We start from the raw sequence: 19202 nt of genomic DNA on the forward strand, positions 1-19202 counted from the left end.
TTCCCCCATTTTTGCCACTTCTTCTAGCTATTTTTATTCCATTTTGCCATTTCTGTCATTTTTTGCCAATTCAAGCACTCTTTTGCCATCAGTTACCACTTGTTTCCTGTTGTTTGCCTCCTTTTGTCCACTCTTGACTGCTTTTTGCCCATTTTAGTCACTTCTTACTTTTTTATGTTGCCTTATTTTTTGCCACTTTTGGATAGTTTTTTTTCCAACTCATGCTTTAGTAACTTCTCACCCATTTCTGAAACTTTCTGACTCTTTTTCCGCTTTTTCCACCCCATTTTCTCCTCTTTCCATCCATTTTTGCAGCTTTCTGACCATTTCGCCATCTTTAACTTATTTTTATCGCCACTTCGAGCTGTTTTTCCACTTTCCACCTCTTAGATTGTGACTCTTGCAAAGGTTTTTTTCAGCAGTTTGGCTCTTGGTTGAGCAACACTGGTTTAGGTCAAGCACCAGTCTGGCCCTTTAAAAGGACAATCAGGAGATGCAGGTAGATTTGAAAGAAACCACAGGAAACAAACAAGCAGATCAGTGAGGATGAAAAGTTGGGGTTCACTCAGAAAAAGTGGGATGTAGAGAGTTTACAGTTAGCAAAGATGGTCAGGAGAAAGTCAGGTGAAGCAGGTCAAATAAAGGTAGGATAAAACTACTCATGTCTTCTTTTCTCTTCCCTCGTGAAAAGGAGGGAGTAGAGGGAGGTAGAGCATCAGCCCAGACCAGCTCTGCCTCCTCCATCCTCCTCTCCTCTGTTTCATACCTGATGCTGGCACCAGGATCGGCTGTGTTGTGTTTCTGGGACTCATTAGGGGCCATGGGGTAGGGCAGGTATCAGGGTTGTGACCACCTGGAGCTTGCAGGTGCAGAATCTGGATCTGTTTGGGTGGTGCTGTCTGTGTGGAAGGGTAGGAACTGTAAAGTGTGTTGGCATGGTGGTGACATGGGAGTAATGGGATGAAACAGTGGTGAGGGAGGTTCCTACGGGACGACCCAGTGACGTCCTGGCTCCTGCTGTCCTTCAGTCTAACTGTGTTGGGGAATCTGTGAGGGGCCGTGTGGGGGAGTATAGATGTAGTATCACTACTGGAAATGGCACATAGAGAGCCTGTTTGGGTTGTGGTGGAAACTAAACACCATGTGGTATAAGTAATACCAATCAGCAGCTCCAGGGGCATTATGGGTGTGTTCACTGAGCCCTTACTGAAAGAGCAGGGTCAATCAGAATCCTCCTGAAAACTGTCCCAGTAACACAAATGCATCATAAAAGCTGCAAAATGTATTTTCATAATTTAACAGTTTGCAGGGTTCGCTGGAGCTCGCTTGCAGGTTTTCACACAAGAAATGAGCAGAGAGAGGTTTGCACAGGCTGCAGCTGTGAAACAGGTAACGACTCACCTGGACTTCCTGTCACTTCATGGAATAGTCTGTACACCACTTTCCACATTATTATGCAAATGACATTTTTCTCTCATTTTCCTAAATAATAATGCAAATGACAGATTATTTTTAAAGTCATCAGACTACCAACTAATAACAACTTGCTGTCTCCTAATTATGAGTTATCTCATAATTTCAAGTTTTTATCTGTAAATGTAGATTTTTTTATTCCATATATTTGACTTTATATTCCTTCATTTTGATGGTTTATCAGCTGTTATTCTGTCATCTCTTAATTCTGACTCATGATATCGTCGTTATGACTCTCAACCTCATGATTTTGCCACAGTTATCACGTTCTCTCCCATAATTCCCCTCTTCTCTCATATCTTGGACGTTTTATTTCAAAGTTAAAGATTATTTTTGTAATTCTTGCCTAGGTATGATTAGTTCATGACCTCTGCAGTGAAGGCTCTGCTGTAGACCAGTGCTGACCTGATCAGCGTCTGTCTGAGTGACCCGCAGCAGCAGCGCCCCCTGCTGGTGGTTATTATTATATCATATTTACATGGCTGTGGATGGATGGGACAGCTCTATCTCTGGGTCATTTATGTGCATGAATACTCCATTATTAATCTGAAACAGAAACACACCAGCGTGGACAACACCCGGGCTTTATTTACTGACCATTAACAGCTGATTGATCTGATTGGCTGGCTGATTGATCCCTTTTATTTTGGGACCAGTAGGAAGTGACCCAGGAAGCTCTTCTTCTTCTTCTGCCTCCGTAAACACGTTAAAGCTGCCGTGATGGGACAGTGCTGCAGAGAGACCGAGCTGTGAGGCGGAGAGAGAACCCTCCATCCGTCCTGTCCGGAGTCAGAAACAACGATGGGCTGAGGCACCGGGACGGACCGGGACCGGGATCATCTGCAGGCAGACAGAGGGTGAGTTCACATAGGTCCGTCAGTGTGATGATTGCATCCTGCTGGGCTGATTTATGTGAAGCAGCAGAGGAGCCCTGCAGGCTGCACTCATTTATGACAGGATTAATGCGGAGGAAACCTGCGGTCCGCGTCATTCAGAGAGGCCCTGCTGCAGAAATATACGTAGAAGAAGAACGTTACACACGTAGCATTTACAGGACCCTTATTATTTACTAATGCACAGCAGCATTTAAGCCAGAGCAGCTCTGACATCAACCCTGCATTCATAATAATAATCTATGACTGTAACTGGACTTGTTTCTGATATTCAGTCCACATTTAGAACATTTATCCTTCCATTCTTACATGGAGATCTATGAGGAAGGGTTTGCCCTTCCTGAGTTCTTATTTGTTGCATGTTTTTCACTAAAATGTTTAACCTCATCAACCAAACTCTGATATGAGACAAAGATGTCCTGAGTAAACACAGTTTTAAACTACAGCGTCATTTATGAAGGGTGAGTCCATCCAAACCTCCCTGGTCCTATGAGAAACAGCCGTCCCCCCTAACCCTGATTCCTGGACGTTCCATCCTTGGCAGCAGCAGCAGAAGCAAACGTTAGTGAGAACTGTCAGTGAGTCTCTACATCACTGTGGAGGAATGTTGTCCCATTCTTTCATTTAGAGGGTTTTCCAGCATGAACGGCCTGTTTAAGGTCACGCCACAGCATCTCAGTCAGATCTAAGTCCAGACTTTGACTAGACCACTCCAGAGCCTTCATTTAGTCTTTAGTCCACTCAGAGGAGGACTTGCTGGTGTGTTTGGGATCATGGTCCTGCTCAAGAACCCAAGTGGTCTTGAGCCTGAGGTCATGAACTGATGGTTGGACATTCTCCTCCAGGATTTTCTGGTAGAGAGCAGAATTCATGGATCTAGTGGTCCAGGTCCTGGTCCAGACCATTTCACTACCACCACCATGTCTGACTGTGGGTCTGATGTTCTCCTGATGAAATGCTGGGTTTGTTTTACTCCAGATGAGCAGGACGCACACCTTCCAGGAAGTTCCTCTTCTGTCTGGTCAGTCCTCAGAATATTTCCCAGAAGCCTCTGGGATAATCAGGATGATTGTAGTCAAATGTGAGACGAGCCTTTGTGTTCTTGTTGCTCAGCAGTGGTTTTGGTCTTGGAACCCTCCCATGATCCCATTGTTGTCCAGTCTCTTTCTAATTGGTGGATCATGACCTCTGACCTTAACTGAGTCAGTGAGGCCTGCAGGTCTTTAGATGTGGTTCTGGGTTCTTCTGAATGATGATGAAAATGATGATCTGAAACATTTCAGTGTGGCAAATATGAAAAAAGAAATCAGGAAGGGTTTAAATACTTTTTCACAACTCTTTAGAAACTTTTTTTTTTTTTTTAACTTTGTTTAATTCAGAGTTTTTCATGACTGACAGCAATGAGGCCTAAAAGAATAAAGGGGTCTTTGCACCTACAGCAATAAAAACATGAAAGTTTTATGAACCTTGGCCTCCTGTTCTGGGGGTTAAATGGTGTCCACAAACCTCCTTAAGGTCCTGCTCCTGCAGAAAACCCAGACCTGGATGGGGTCTAGAGCAGAGTCTGAGTGTAGTTGGGGTCACGGGTTCAGGATCAACCACATTTCCACCAGATTGTCTGAATATCAGAAATGTGACTTTCCAAACCGCCTCAAATTCCCTCAAATTAAAAAAAAATTACCACAAATTTCAGTTCAAATGATGAAAGTCATTCTTCAGCTGTCCCATAAAGGCACCCAAACACTTCCTCAAATATTACACAAATATTTGAGTCAAACTTTATCAAAGAGCTGAAATATTTCAGAAACAATTTCCTCAAAAATTATAATGTAGATTCCTAAAATTTTCAAGGAATTTTTGGTTATTTCATAGCGTGGTGAACGTGCAGGTCATAACTGGTCCATGAGAGCGTTTTGGAGTTGTTGGATTGTGTTTTTGATGAGTTTGATGAGGGAAAGCTGGAATACCATAAGACTCCATAGAGTTGGCAGAGCAGCTCCTAACTCAGCCCCCCAGATCTGAAAATAGCTTGCACCGACAACTGAAGGAAACGAACCTATTTCTAAGACTATCGGGATTATGGCAACCGGCAAATTTGCCAAAATGTTGAAATATCCCTTTAAAGGGTAAAATATGTGACCTTTAGATTTCTTACCAAAGTCCTGAAAATTTACAAATCATATTCCCCAAATTCATCGAAAATGAGTGAAAATTCCCCCAATCATTCAAACGATTTTCCTGAAATTTTATGAAAAATCTTGAAAATTTCAAAGCCCCCCAAACTTCAAATCAAATTCCCATGAATTCCAAACCTTTTTTCCACATTTCTGTAAAAATTTCCAAACAGATTCCCAGAAATGTCTTAACTAATTTTCAAATTCTTATAAAAAATGTAATGTCTAAAGCAAATTTCCTACAAAACCTTCAGTGAAGCCCAGAAATGTACAGACAGATCCTGAAAGCTTCATGAAAGTAGACGATCTGGACCGTTATCTGTAAAATCCTCAGAGCAGGTTTTTATTTTTGTTGGAGGAAAGCCTAAATGTGAAGTCCTCGTATGTTCCTGCAGGGATTTAGGAGGTTAAAATAAAGAAAGAACAAATCAGAAAACTGAGTGTGATTGCTCCGTTTCACCACATGAGGGCGCTAGATAGATTCTGGTCTGGGCTGACTGTCATCTTTCAGTTCTTTGGTTCATGTTTATAAAACCTTTTTATGGTAATGAGAGATAAAAAGATAATTCAGAGAAACCACACAGCTGAAGCTAACAAAAAACTTTAATTATTAACACCATCACACTTTTAACCTTTATTTAGCCGTTTACTCAGGACATTAACGGAGGTTTGATCTGATCAGTTCTTTCTAGAGAACTCTGACAGAAATCTAACTTTTCTTATTTCTGTTCAAAGCAGTATGAGTCAAAATAATCTGATATTCTGTCCTGATTGCTGAGCTCTAGTTTTCATCATGGTTTAGTCTTTAAGGTAAATCAGTAAATTTACTTTTGTGATCATATGAAGATGTATTAGTATTGATTTATGCATCAGATCATTTCATCCTAACATGCCTGACCTCCAGGACAGATCTGTGTTTAATATTGCGTTGGTTGTAAAATAGGAGGATTTAGTGCTCCTGTTTGCTGAAAAATATGATCTTGTAAAGTAGTTGCATGTCAAATCCCAAATGCAATAGTGGAAAAAATTCCAATTAGATAATTTTCACAAATTGTTCATCCCTTAGAGCTACACAGTACTCAGTAAACTTTGGATTAAATACTTTTACCTTTACTAGAATAGATTTATAGACCAGTGCTTTCACTGGGGTAATTTAAACCACAGTAACTGGACTTTTACTGGAGTACAGCAGTCGTGTACTTTCAGCCCTGGTGGAAATGCTCGATGGATGCTGGCAGCATCTCCTCATCCTCGTCTCTCTCATCGTCCTCAGCCTCAGCTGATCCAGCAGTTGTACTTTCCATCTCCTCCGATGTCTCCTCTTTCTTCTTAACAATAACTGCAGTATAATCAGCTGATGATCAACACTTATCAGCTCCATCTACAACAGAACACTGTTGGTTTCAGTCAGCGTGGTTTCCTGAACACAAACAAACAGGAAATGTGGTGGTGGGACCAGGAACTGGCGTAAAAATCCAGCTGCAAAGTTTGAGCTGAGTATTGCAGCGGCATGCAGGCCCCGCCCACTCAGAGAATGACCCCTGATAAACCCAGAGACTGGACCCTGATAAACCCAGAGACTGGACCCTGATAAACCCAGAGACTGGACCCTGATAAACCCAGAGACTGGACCCTGATAAACCCAGAGACTGGACCCTGATAAACCCAGAGACTGGACCCCAGAAAACCCCACCCCCACCCTGGTTCCATGGACACACCGCAGCACAGGTGTGTAAGGCACTAAGGTGAAACCAGACTGTAGGAGCTCTACCATCTGTAACGTTTCTGCACGTTTGTGTTTTACTACATGTTTTGGTTTTGTTAAGCGTTAGAACACAATCAGCTGTTTAACTGATATTTTTACTAATGCATTTACCTGACCTCCATCCAAAGGTCATCACAAACACGCTCCTTCATGGCTAAAGCAGTCAGGTTGTGCCAGCCTCTCTACCACAGGAACCCCGTCTTCTCGACCCGCCGCTGTCTCACTGTCCGATGACTCTGTGGAGGTTTGTAACCAGACGGTAGTCGTTGTTATTCTTAGACTTTTACTGAAACTGACTTCATCAAACAGAGACTTCACGTCTCTTTAAATCCTTCTCTACAACCAGAGGAAGTGGAGACGATCACTTCCTCTGGTGAGCGGACGTCTGAGCAGGTTGACACACTTTAAGTCAAAGTGGCGGAAAGGAGACCACCACGAGTAAAGCAGATGTCAGAGAGAGGAGAGTTTCCACTCCTGAACGAACGTGAACATCAAACGTGAACATCCTCCTCTAGAAGAGCCTGAAGACTCTGAAATGTCAGCCGGTTTCACAATCTCTGCTGGGAGCTTCACGCTTTAACGCTGCAGCACAGTAGAGAGAGGCATGCTTTACTTTTTATTATTTATCCATTCCTGCAACAACAATTCCAAAAACGTCGGTGCCGTGTTTAAAATGTAAATAAAAACAGGAGTTAATGATTCTCAAATCTCATAAACCCATATTTCATTCAAAATAGAACTAGAAACTGAAACATTTTACTTTTTCTGGTAAATATGAGCTCATACTAAATTTGATGGCAGCAACACATCTCAAAAAAATAGGGACAGGGCAATAAAAGGCTGGAAAAGTAAGTGTACTAATGATAAACAGCTGGAGGAGCATTTTAACACTAATGAGGTTAATTATCAACAGGTCAGTCACATGACTGGGTATAAAAGGAGCATTTTAGAGGCAGAGTCTCTCAGAAGTAAAGATGGGCAGAGGTTCACCAACCTGAGGAAAACTGAGGCTAAAAATCGTTCGGACAATTTCAGAAAAATGTTCCTCAGACTCTGAATCTCCTCCATCTCCAGTCCATAATATCATCAACAGATTCAGAGAACCTGGAGAAATCTCTGAGAGCAGGGGACAAGGCTGAAGGGCCCTCAGGGGCCCTCAGGGGCCACTGCATTAAAAACAGGCATGATTCTGTAGTGAAATCCCTGCATGGGCTCAGGAACATTCCAGAAATCATCGTCTGTCAACACAGTTGGCCGTGCCATCCACCAATGACAGTTAAAGCTGATCATGGAGAGAAGAAGCCAGATGTGACCAGGATCCAGAAACACCGTGGTCCGTCTTCTCTGGACCAGAGCTCATTTAACATGGACTGAGGAAACATGGAAAACTGTTCTGTGGTCAGAGGAAACCTTGGACGCCGTGTCCTGTGGACTAAAGAGGATCTGGAGCATCCAGCTTGTTCTCCTGGCTCAGGTCTAAAGCCTGCATCTCTGATGGTATGGGGTCAGTGCCTATGTGGGCAGCTCTAACATCTGGAGAGGAACTATCAATGCTGGAAAGTAGAGAGAGCTTTTAGAGCAGTGATACTCAACCTGTGGCTCTTTTATGTCTTCATTTTAAATATTATTCCCCAGAAAACCTTAAAAAAGGGAAAGTTTTTTGCCCTTTTCTCACCATTTTTTTGCCACTTTTCACTCATTAAAGCTGCCTTTTGTCATTAAATGACACTTTTTTCCTACTTTTTTGCCCATTTTGAAGTTTATTTTTTGCAACCTTTTACCCATTTTTTTGCCACTTCTATACCATTTTTGCCCCTTTTCACCATTTTTTCTCCAAATTTTCAACCATGTAAGGTACCTTTTGTCATTAAATACCACTTTTTCCTCTGTTTTTGCCTTTTAGTCACTCCTTTTTGCCACTTTTCACCCATTTTAGCTACCTTTTGCTACTAAATACCACTTGTTTCCTATTTGTACCCGTTTTGCCACTCTTGACTGCTTTTTGCCCATTTTAGTCACTTTTTGCCATATTTGGACCGTTTTATGTAACCTGTAACTCATCTTTTAGTCATTTCTCACCTTTTTTGCTACTTTCTGACCCCTTTTCCACTTTTCCTCCCCATTTCACCCATTTTTGTTGCTTTTTGACCATTTTTGCCACCTTTAACGTAGTTTTTTTGCTCCTTCAAGCTGTTTTTGCTTCACCACTGAGATTGTGGCTCTTGCAAAGGTTTCAACATTTTAGCTCTTTGGTTGAGCAGGGTTTTATACATATGCTCCCATCCAGACAACGTCTCTGTCAGTAAGACCATGCTAAACCACAGACCACATTTATCACAACAGCATGGCTTCACAGGAGAAGAGTCCAGGTCCTGAACTGGTCTGCCTGCAGTCCAGACCTTTCACCAGTAGAAAACAAAGAAGACCCAGGACTGTTGAGCAGCTAGAGTCCTCCATCAGACGAGAATGGGACAACATTCCTCCCGTGTGTCAGTTTAACATCTGATCTGTTGTGTTTGGGTTTATGAGATCTGACACTCATTTATTTCTAGGAAACCCAACTTTTTTGGAATTGGGGTTGTACATGAAATGCAAAAAAACATCCAGCAAACATTAAATAATAGTGAAAAGCATTAACAGAATGAAAACGTGCAGAGTAAAATGATTTATGGGATGACGGGACTACAGATGGTCTGGTATATTTACACGTCCGTGTTCATCAGTGTGCACGTCCTCCTATAAATAAATAAAATAAATAAAAGTAAACCAAAAAAAGAGTAAAAGATGAACGCTTTCATAAAATGCAAGAACCTGTCATGAATATTCTGTAGAATAAACCAACAGGAAGGAAATCCAACAGGAACTTTTGTGAACCACAAAATTCTTAAATTCAATAAAAAACTAACAGTTAAACAGCAAAGATGTTTCTAAGAAATGTTTTTATATCACAAATGTTTTATTGTATTAAATACGTTTGCTTTCAGGGATAATATATTTTTGCATTTCTATCAGTATCTAAGTATTTGGGGATTTTTTTCTGTCTTTTTGCCACTGAGGGCTACCGTAGTTTTTGCTGCCACAGTATCAGGAGATAGTTGATTTTATCAGACTGATATCTTTAACATCCTGGTGTCATGACAGCGCTACATGCTACACGGCTAACTCTATACCAGCCCTAAAGATTATAAATATAATATAAATACAGTTATAAAACTCTAAATCAGCCCCATGAAGAAGATTTAAACTGTTTTCAGACTGAAATAATTTTATTTCCTTCAGCTTAAACATTTTTAGGATGTTTTTTTACAGTCAGCTCATCTGCAGCGTCAGGGCCGGAGTGTCTCTGAGTTTCACTGACACAGAAGAAGCAGCTGGTACTTCCTGTGAGGTACACAGGAAGTGCTCAGCCACGTTTGACAACCGTTTCACAACAGACTAAAACTGTCCCCTAACATGACTCTGTGCTCTAAACCAGACTTCAGCAGGACTCTGTGCTCTAAACCAGACTCCAGCAGGACTCTGTGCTCTAAACCAGACTCCAGCAGGACTCTGTGCTCTAAACCAGACTCCAGCAGGACTCTGTGCTCTAAACCAGACTTCAGCAGGACTCTGTGCTTTAAACCAGACTTCATCAGGACTCTGTGCTCTAAACCAGACTTCAGCAGGACTCTGTGCTTTAAACCAGACTTCAGCAGGACTCTGTGCTCTAAACCAGACTCCAGCAGGACTCTGTGCTCTAAACCAGACTCCAGCAGGACTCTGTGCTCTAAACCAGACTTCAGCAGGACTCTGTGCTCTAAACCAGACTCCAGCAGGACTCTGTGCTCTAAACCAGACTCCAGCAGGACTCTGTGCTCTAAACCAGACTCCAGCAGGACTCTGTGCTCTAAACCAGACTCCAGCAGGACTCTGTGCTCTAAACCAGACTCCAGCAGGACTCTGTGCTCTAAACCAGACTTCAGCAGGACTCTGTGCTTTAAACCAGACTTCATCAGGACTCTGTGCTCTAAACCAGACTTCAGCAGGACTCTGTGCTTTAAACCAGACTCCAGCAGGACTCTGTGCTCTAAACCAGACTCCAGCAGGACTCTGTGCTCTAAACCAGACTTCAGCAGGACTCTGTGCTCTAAACCAGACTTCAGCAGGACTCTGTGCTCTAAACCAGACTTCAGCAGGACTCTGTGCTTTAAACCAGACTCCAGCAGGACTCTGTGCTCTAAACCAGACTTCAGCAGGACTCTGTGCTTTAAACCAGACTCCAGCAGGACTCTGTGCTCTAAACCAGACTCCAGCAGGACTCTGTGCTCTAAACCAGACTTCAGCAGGACTCTGTGCTCTATACCAGACTCCAGCAGGACTCTGTGCTCTAAACCAGACTTCAGCAGGACTCTGTGCTCTAAACCAGACTTCAGCAGGACTCTGTGCTCTAAACCAGACTCCAGCAGGACTCTGTGCTCTAAACCAGACTACAGCAGGACTCTGTGCTCTAAACCAGACTCCAGCAGGACTCTGTGCTCTAAACCAGACTCCAGCATGACTCTGTGCTCTAAACCAGACTCCAGCAGGACTCTGTGCTCTAAACCAGACTCCAGCAGGACTCTGTGCTCTAAACCAGACTTCAGCAGGACTCTGTGCTCTAAACCAGACTCCAGCAGGACTCTGTGCTCTAAACCAGACTCCAGCAGGACTCTGTGCTCTAAACCAGACTCCAGCATGACTCTGTGCTCTAAACCAGACTCCAGCAGGACTCTGTGCTCTAAACCAGACTTCAGCAGGACTCTGTGCTCTAAACCAGACTTCAGCAGGACTCTGTGCTTTAAACCAGACTTCATCAGGACTCTGTGCTCTAAACCAGACTTCAGCAGGACTCTGTGCTTTAAACCAGACTCCAGCAGGACTCTGTGCTCTAAACCAGACTCCAGCAGGACTCTGTGCTCTAAACCAGACTTCAGCAGGACTCTGTGCTCTAAACCAGACTTCATCAGGACTCTGTGCTCTAAACCAGACTTCAGCAGGACTCTGTGCTTTAAACCAGACTCCAGCAGGACTCTGTGCTCTAAACCAGACTTCAGCAGGACTCTGTGCTTTAAACCAGACTCCAGCAGGACTCTGTGCTCTAAACCAGACTCCAGCAGGACTCTGTGCTCTAAACCAGACTTCAGCAGGACTCTGTGCTCTAAACCAGACTCCAGCAGGACTCTGTGCTCTAAACCAGACTTCAGCAGGACTCTGTGCTCTAAACCAGACTTCAGCAGGACTCTGTGCTCTAAACCAGACTCCAGCAGGACTCTGTGCTCTAAACCAGACTCCAGCAGGACTCTGTGCTTTAAACCAGACTCCAGCAGGACTTTGTGCTCTAAACCAGACTTCAGCAGGACTCTGTGCTTTAAACCAGACTCCAGCAGGACTCTGTGCTCTAAACCAGACTCCAGCAGGACTCTGTGCTCTAAACCAGACTTCAGCAGGACTCTGTGCTGTAAACCAGACTCCAGCAGGACTCTGTGCTCTAAACCAGACTTCAGCAGGACTCTGTGCTCTAAACCAGACTCCAGCAGGACTCTGTGCTCTAAACCAGACTCCAGCAGGACTCTGTGCTCTAAACCAGACTTCAGCAGGACTCTGTGCTCTAAACCAGACTCCAGCAGGACTCTGTGCTCTAAACCAGACTCCAGCAGGACTCTGTGCTCTAAACCAGACTCCAGCAGGACTCTGTGCTCTAAACCAGACTTCAGCAGGACTCTGTGCTTTAAACCAGACTCCAGCAGGACTCTGTGCTCTAAACCAGACTCCAGCAGGACTCTGTGCTCTAAACCAGACTTCAGCAGGACTCTGTGCTCTAAACCAGACTCCAGCAGGACTCTGTGCTCTAAACCAGACTTCAGCAGGACTCTGTGCTCTAAACCAGACTCCAGCAGGACTCTGTGCTCTAAACCAGACTCCAGCAGGACTCTGTGCTCTAAACCAGACTCCAGCAGGACTCTGTGCTCTAAACCAGACTCCAGCAGGACTCTGTGCTCTAAACCAGACTTCAGCAGGACTCTGTGCTCTAAACCAGACTCCAGCAGGACTCTGTGCTCTAAACCAGACTTCAGCAGGACTCTGTGCTCTAAACCAGACTCCAGCAGGACTCTGTGCTCTAAACCAGACTCCAGCAGGACTCTGTGCTCTAAACCAGACTCCAGCAGGACTCTGTGCTTTAAACCAGACTCCAGCAGGACTTTGTGCTCTAAACCAGACTTCAGCAGGACTCTGTGCTTTAAACCAGACTCCAGCAGGACTCTGTGCTCTAAACCAGACTCCAGCAGGACTCTGTGCTCTAAACCAGACTTCAGCAGGACTCTGTGCTTTAAACCAGACTCCAGCAGGACTCTGTGCTCTAAACCAGACTTCAGCAGGACTCTGTGCTCTAAACCAGACTCCAGCAGGACTCTGTGTTCTAAACCAGACTCCAGCAGGACTCTGTGCTCTAAACCAGACTTCAGCAGGACTCTGTGCTCTAAACCAGACTCCAGCAGGACTCTGTGCTCTAAACCAGACTCCAGCAGGACTCTGTGCTCTAAACCAGACTCCAGCAGGACTCTGTGCTCTAAACCAGACTTCAGCAGGACTCTGTGCTTTAAACCAGACTCCAGCAGGACTCTGTGCTCTAAACCAGACTCCAGCAGGACTCTGTGCTCTAAACCAGACTTCAGCAGGACTCTGTGCTCTAAACCAGACTCCAGCAGGACTCTGTGCTCTAAACCAGACTTCAGCAGGACTCTGTGCTCTAAACCAGACTCCAGCAGGACTCTGTGCTCTAAACCAGACTCCAGCAGGACTCTGTGCTCTAAACCAGACTCCAGCAGGACTCTGTGCTCTAAACCAGACTTCAGCAGGACTCTGTGCTCTAAACCAGACTTCAGCAGGACTCTGTGCTCCATCAGTATCTCTGTTCATGAACAATCACATCAGCGGTCCTGGCCTGGTTGTTGATCTACTCTTAGTCCTGTGATTTCTGATGAACTCCTCTGGTTTTATTTTGGAAAGACAAAAACTAATCAGGTCCATCGATATTTATCCTCGTCTTTGTAAATGATTTCTCTGGAGTTATTTCTGTGAACTTCATGAAGAGAGGCTATGCAACGCTTTAACAGTTAATAAAAGATGTTAAACTATTCTCCTTTTTATTGCAAACAGGTTTAACAACCACACACACACACACCTATATGTGTGTGTGTGTATATATACATATTTATATACATATATATATATAGTTGAAACCAGACGTTTACACACACTATATAAAAAGGCACATAAACTTTTTTTTCTCACCGTCTAACATTAAATCAGATTAAACTTTTCCTGTTTTTGGTCAATTAGCATTACCAAAATTATTTCTATTTGCTAAATGCCAGAATAATGACAGAGATCATTTTTTAGACATTTTTTTATTATTTTCTTGAGAGTCAGAAGTTTACATACATTTCATTAGTATTTGGTAGCGTTGCCTTTAAACTGTATGACTTGGGTCAAATGTTTTGGATATGCTTCCACAAGCTTCTCACAATAGTTTGCAGGAATTTTGGCCCATTCCTCCTGGCAGAACTGGTGTAACTGAGCCAAGTTTGTAGGCCGCCTTGCTCGCACATGCCTTTTCAGCTCTGCCCATAAATTTTCAGTGGGATTGAGATCAGGGCTTTGTGATGGCCACTCCAAAACATTGACTTTGTTATCCTTAAGCCTCTTTGTAACCAGTTTGGCAGTATGCTTAGGGTCATTGTCCATTTGGAAAACCCATTTGCGCCCAAGCTTTAACTTCCTGGCTGATGTCCTGAGATGTTGCTTCAGTATTTCCACATAATGTTCTTTCCTCATGATGCCATCTATTTTGTGAAGTGCACCAGTCCCTCCTGCAGCAAAACAACCCCACAACATGATGCTGCCACCCCCATGTTTCACAGTTGGGATGGTGTTCTCAGACTTGCAAGCTTCCCCCTTTTTTCTCCAAATGTAACGATGGTCATTATGGCCAAAAAGTTCAATTTTAGTTTGGTCAGACCACAGAACATGTCTCCAAAAATTAAGGTCTTTGTCCCTGTGTGCATTTGCAAACTGTAATCTGGCTTTTTGATGTTTCTTTTGGAGTAATGGCTTCTTCCTGGGAGAGTGGCCTTTCAGCCCATGTGGGTACAGGACTCGTTTGACTGTTGATAATGACACACTCTTACCAGCTTCAGCAGCATCTTCACAAGGTCTTTTGCTTTTGTTCTTGGGTTGAGATGCACTTTTCGGACCAAAGCACGTTCATCTCTGGGACACAGAACCCGTCTCCTTCCTGAGCGGTATGATGGCTGGACATTCCCATGGTGTTTATACTTGCGTATAATTGTTTGAACAGATGAACGTGGCACCTTCAGGCATCTGGAAATTGCACCCAAGGATGAACCAGACTTGTGCAAGTCCACAATTCTCTTCCTGATATCTTGGCTGATTTCTTTTGATTTTCCCATGATGTTACACAAAGAAGCAGTGTGTTTCAGGTGTGCCTTAAAATACATCCACAGGTGTGCCTCTAATTAACTCAAATGTTGTCAATAAACCTATCAGAGGCTTCCAAAGACATGACATCATCATCTGGACTTTCCCAGATTGTTTAAAGGCATAGTAATCTTAGTGTATGTAAACTTCTGACTTTGAAGAAAGTAATAAAAATTGTCTAAGAAAATCATTTTCTCATTATTCTGGCATTTAGCAAATAGAAATAATTTTGGTAATCCTAATTGACCAAAAACAGGAAAAGTTTAATCTGATTTAATGTTAGACGGTGAGAAAAAAAAGTTTATGTGCCTTTTTATACAGTGTATGTAAACTTCTGGTTTCAACTGTATATACAGAGCTTAACAAATGTATTAGACCACCCTAACCCTAACCACAGTCAGGTTTCTGCCACAGCTGGCCTAAATTAACAGCATTGGTAATTACCAAAATCATTTTTATGTTTCTGCAATGGTTAATACACCAATATGTAGAAGCTCTTTAACCCAAATGATATTTTGAATGCTAAAATAGAATTATTACTGTTATCCATGAATTTTCAAATTTACTGATTTACAAAAAAACTGAAAAAATAGTAAAGCACATTAATATTTCTGATGAATATGTCAGATTATAGTTACTCTCATTCCTGCAGAGAAAAATGAGTTTTAGTGGTTGAATGTTATGCTTGATTCATTTCTGACTTCTCAGAGAAGCCCAGTGAGCCGGCTCAAATTTGGGTGAATTCAGTTTGAAATTCCTCATTCCTGTTCAAAATGGTAAAATGTGGAGAGCTGACTGAAAATGAAAGAGTCCACATTAAAGCACTTCATGATGCTGGATGGTCTCTGAGACAGAGATGACAGGTGGACTAATACACTTGTTAAGCACTGTATATATATATATATATATATATATATATATATATATATATATATATATATGCAATTTTTTTGTGCTCTTTCTTTTATGATTTCATGGATAAATCAATATTCTACAGATTAACAGCAGCATTGATTGACTTGTTAGTCGACAACCTGCCCTCAGTCTCCACTTCTCCTGTTAAAGAAAACTAGTAGAAAGTTTTAAAGCCATTCAGAAGCCTGTCCTTTTAACGGTTTTATCATTATTATTATTCTTATTCTTATTATTATTAATAAATTTGCTAGTAATGCAAAATATCAACATATGCAGATATTTGTGTTGAATTAGTCACATATCCAATAATTAATTAGATTAATTTTTTAGTTAATGTGTAGTAGGTTTAATCACTTAATAACAATGAAAATATTCTCTAGCAGGAGTTCTAAATATTCAAATGTAAATGATCACAGCCTTTGTGCCCTTTTGTTGCTGTTGCCCCTCCCCTCAAACATCCTGAGCCCGCCTCTGCATGAAAGAGACGAAAATTAAAGCACATTTAAAAAAAACAAAACAAAACCTGTGTTAAGAATTAATTAGAGTGCTGCAGGTTTTATTTTCTGACACAATAATGTCAAAAAAGTGACTGAATAAAAGAATAAAATAACCATAAAAACAGAGGTGTTTATGAAGTTAATTCTCATAATAAAATTATCCCTCATCAATAATAAAATTGGTGCATTTTATTTTTGGTTTAAGCCAGAAATCACAAACATGCTTCATGCTTACTGCTACCCTTGGTCTTCCTGGTTTTTAAAGTTTTATTAAATTTTAAAGATATTTTTCATCGTGGTTCACTTTTTTCATTTTTTTTCTTTGTGATAAAAACATTTTTAATAACATGACATACATGAGTTAGTCTTTCTGCAGCTGTTTCATTCTTTAATTCTTCACAGTAGGATTTATTTTTGTGACTCAGGAACAAACTGAATAAAAATTCAATAAAAGAGCAAAATTAGTGAGAAATAGAACAAGAAAACTAGCTAAAAGACTTAAACGAGCTTTTATAGTTTTATAAGAAAAAAAAAAACCATCAATAATAAAGTCCAAACTTTTTATATCAAACTTTAAGAAAAAATAAAATAAAATGAAATAAAATATTTCAGAAAACAACAAAACCAAACTGAGCCGACTGTTCCAGTCACCCTCACGGCCGTCTCAGAAGGTTTTTTAACATTTTTATCATGTTTTTTTTCTTCCTGGGCGATAAAAACACATCTACAGTGATAAACAGCCCACAATCGCCGCTGTGTTTCTCCATCTCTCTGCCGCCTCGTTGGTCAGTGTTCACGTTAAAAAAAGGAAGTCAGAGAACCAAAGTGTGAAGGAAGTCGTTGAAATGAGGAAGCTTCAGAGCAGCTCGGCCTCTCCGTGTGTCAGGACTCTGCTGCATAAATGTGAGAGTGATCATTCACTTCACCACCTTTGAATTCGTCAGGGTTAAAGCTGACCTCTTCTCCTGTCCTTCAGCCCGCAGGCGGCCCAGGACGGCCTGAAGGAAACGACCAGAGACGGACGGACTCTCGGAGAGCTGCGACACATCGACAACAGTAAGAGCTGACTTCATGCTTCTCTTTCTGTCAGGCTAAAATAAGACCGCTCTGACCTCACACCACAGTTTCTTCTGCTAAAGTCAGCTCCGTTTGAGCTTTCAAACCAAATACATGTAGGACTAACGGCCTTTTTTACTCTAACTGGAGCACAACAGTTCCTCTAACACAGTAACATCATCCAAAATATTTTACAGTATTTTCATGAGGCTGCAGAAAATTAAACATTTAAACCTTGAAAACAGCAGAAAATCTTTAATGCTTTATAAAGTCAAATAAATGCTGTTAGTATTTTTCTTTTATTGACTCGGCCTTCTTAAAGATGGAGGTGATCTTTCTGAAACTGAGGCAAAAATGCATTTTATGGTTTTTACTTGAGATTGAGAAAATTCGACCCAAATTCATCTGAATTTACAGCAGTGAAACTAAACCCTGCTCAACCAAAGAGCCAAACTGTTGGAAAATATCTTTGCAAGAGCTGCAGTGTAAGTGGTGAACAGTGGCAACAACGGCTTAAAATAATAAAATAATAAGAATAAGTTAACCCCTTAAAGCCTGTTGTTTCATATTTGATACATACCTTTATCTAACCAATATGATCATAAATGACTAAAAATCTTCTGAATACAATCTGATAAAGGATAAAAATGCCCTCAAGTGGATTACCAGTTAGCAAAAACACCTCAAAAGTATCAAATGAGATACAAAAAAATATAAATGTTAAAATTTTATGGAAATTTGTATTTTTTGGATTTCAGTAGAAAGTGAAATAAACATTTCAGTTCCAAAAAATGAGGATTTTCTGGCTATAATTTGTGTTTTCAGGCTTTAAGGGGTTAAAGGTGGCAAAAATGGTTAAAAAGCAGCAAAAGTGGGTGAAAATGGGGAGAAAAAGTGGGAAAATGGTCACAAAGTAGCTAAAATGGGGAGAAGTGACAGAAAGATTAGTTTCAGATGGCAAAAAATGGGTGAGAAGTGACTAAAACAGGCAGAAAGCAGCCAAGAGAGGCAAAAGCGGGGGAAACTAGAGGTGTGTAATAGCAAAGAGGTTCTGGAGCTCGGTTTGTTTGCTGATGATACAAATATTTTTTGTTCTGGACATAATTTACAATCCTCAGTGGAGGAGATCAGCTCAGAAATGAGGAAATTAAAAATGTAGTTTGACCTAAACAAAACAAAGACGATGCTATGTGGGAATGCTTACATGTAAAAGTAAATGTTAAATAGATGGTGTTTGTACTGAGAGCTGATGAAAATAGGTTACAGCTGTACTGTAAATCTGACATTAAACACTTACAGTCCAAACTATCAGGAAGCGTTGCAGTTTTAGACAAAGCAAAACAAGCTCTGATCAAAAATCACTTTCTTTATAGTCCACTGGTTTCAACCTACATTAGCTACATTAGCTACATTAGCTACTGTGCAGAGGTCTAAGGAAATAGTTACAAAACTACAATACATCCACTAATTATACATAAAAAAGAGCAAAACGGATCATTCACACTGCTGGTTATGGTGATCACACCAACGTATTACTCCTAAAGTCAAAAATATGAAAACTTTCTGATACTGTTGAATTTCTAATTCTGTTTAGGGCTAAAAATAAGAAATTACCAGACAATATACAGAATCTGTTCTCTAAAGAAAGTGTAATTATTACTGAAGTGACCAAATACATTTGAATCTGTTTGCGTGTTAAGAAGGTTTTTGTGTTCGTATTTGTGGCTGAAACTGTGGAATAGTCTGAGTGTGGGTCTCAAGCAATGTCCAAATATTATCCAGTTTAAAAAAAAGGTATAAAGAGGTGATTTTCACAAAGTACAGGGATGAAGAGGGTCTTCAGCGGACACTGGGGGTCTAATACTGTTCATTCTGGTGATGATAACACTGGTGATAATTGTTGTTACTGTAG

General features: G+C 41.5%; 1 protein-coding gene across 4 annotated transcripts in view; it reads left to right on the forward strand.

Annotated features, from left to right (window-relative positions):
- The first annotated feature begins 2047 nt into the window (after positions 1-2047).
- The window catches only part of syk (spleen tyrosine kinase), a 58208-nt gene continuing 41053 nt past the window's right edge, over positions 2048-19202 (forward strand). For 2 of the 4 annotated variants that reach the window (XM_041810981.1, XM_041810978.1), the window contains exon 1: positions 17090-17290. The gene's annotated coding sequence lies outside the window, so the exon portion shown is untranslated. Of the gene's footprint in view, positions 2331-17069; positions 17291-19202 lie in introns of those variants that run through there. The other 2 variants (XM_041810980.1, XM_041810979.1) reach the window with 2 other exon arrangements.

Source organism: Cheilinus undulatus, linkage group 17 (genome assembly GCF_018320785.1).
Source record: "Cheilinus undulatus linkage group 17, ASM1832078v1, whole genome shotgun sequence".
Classification (NCBI taxonomy): Eukaryota; Metazoa; Chordata; class Actinopteri; order Labriformes; family Labridae; genus Cheilinus; species Cheilinus undulatus.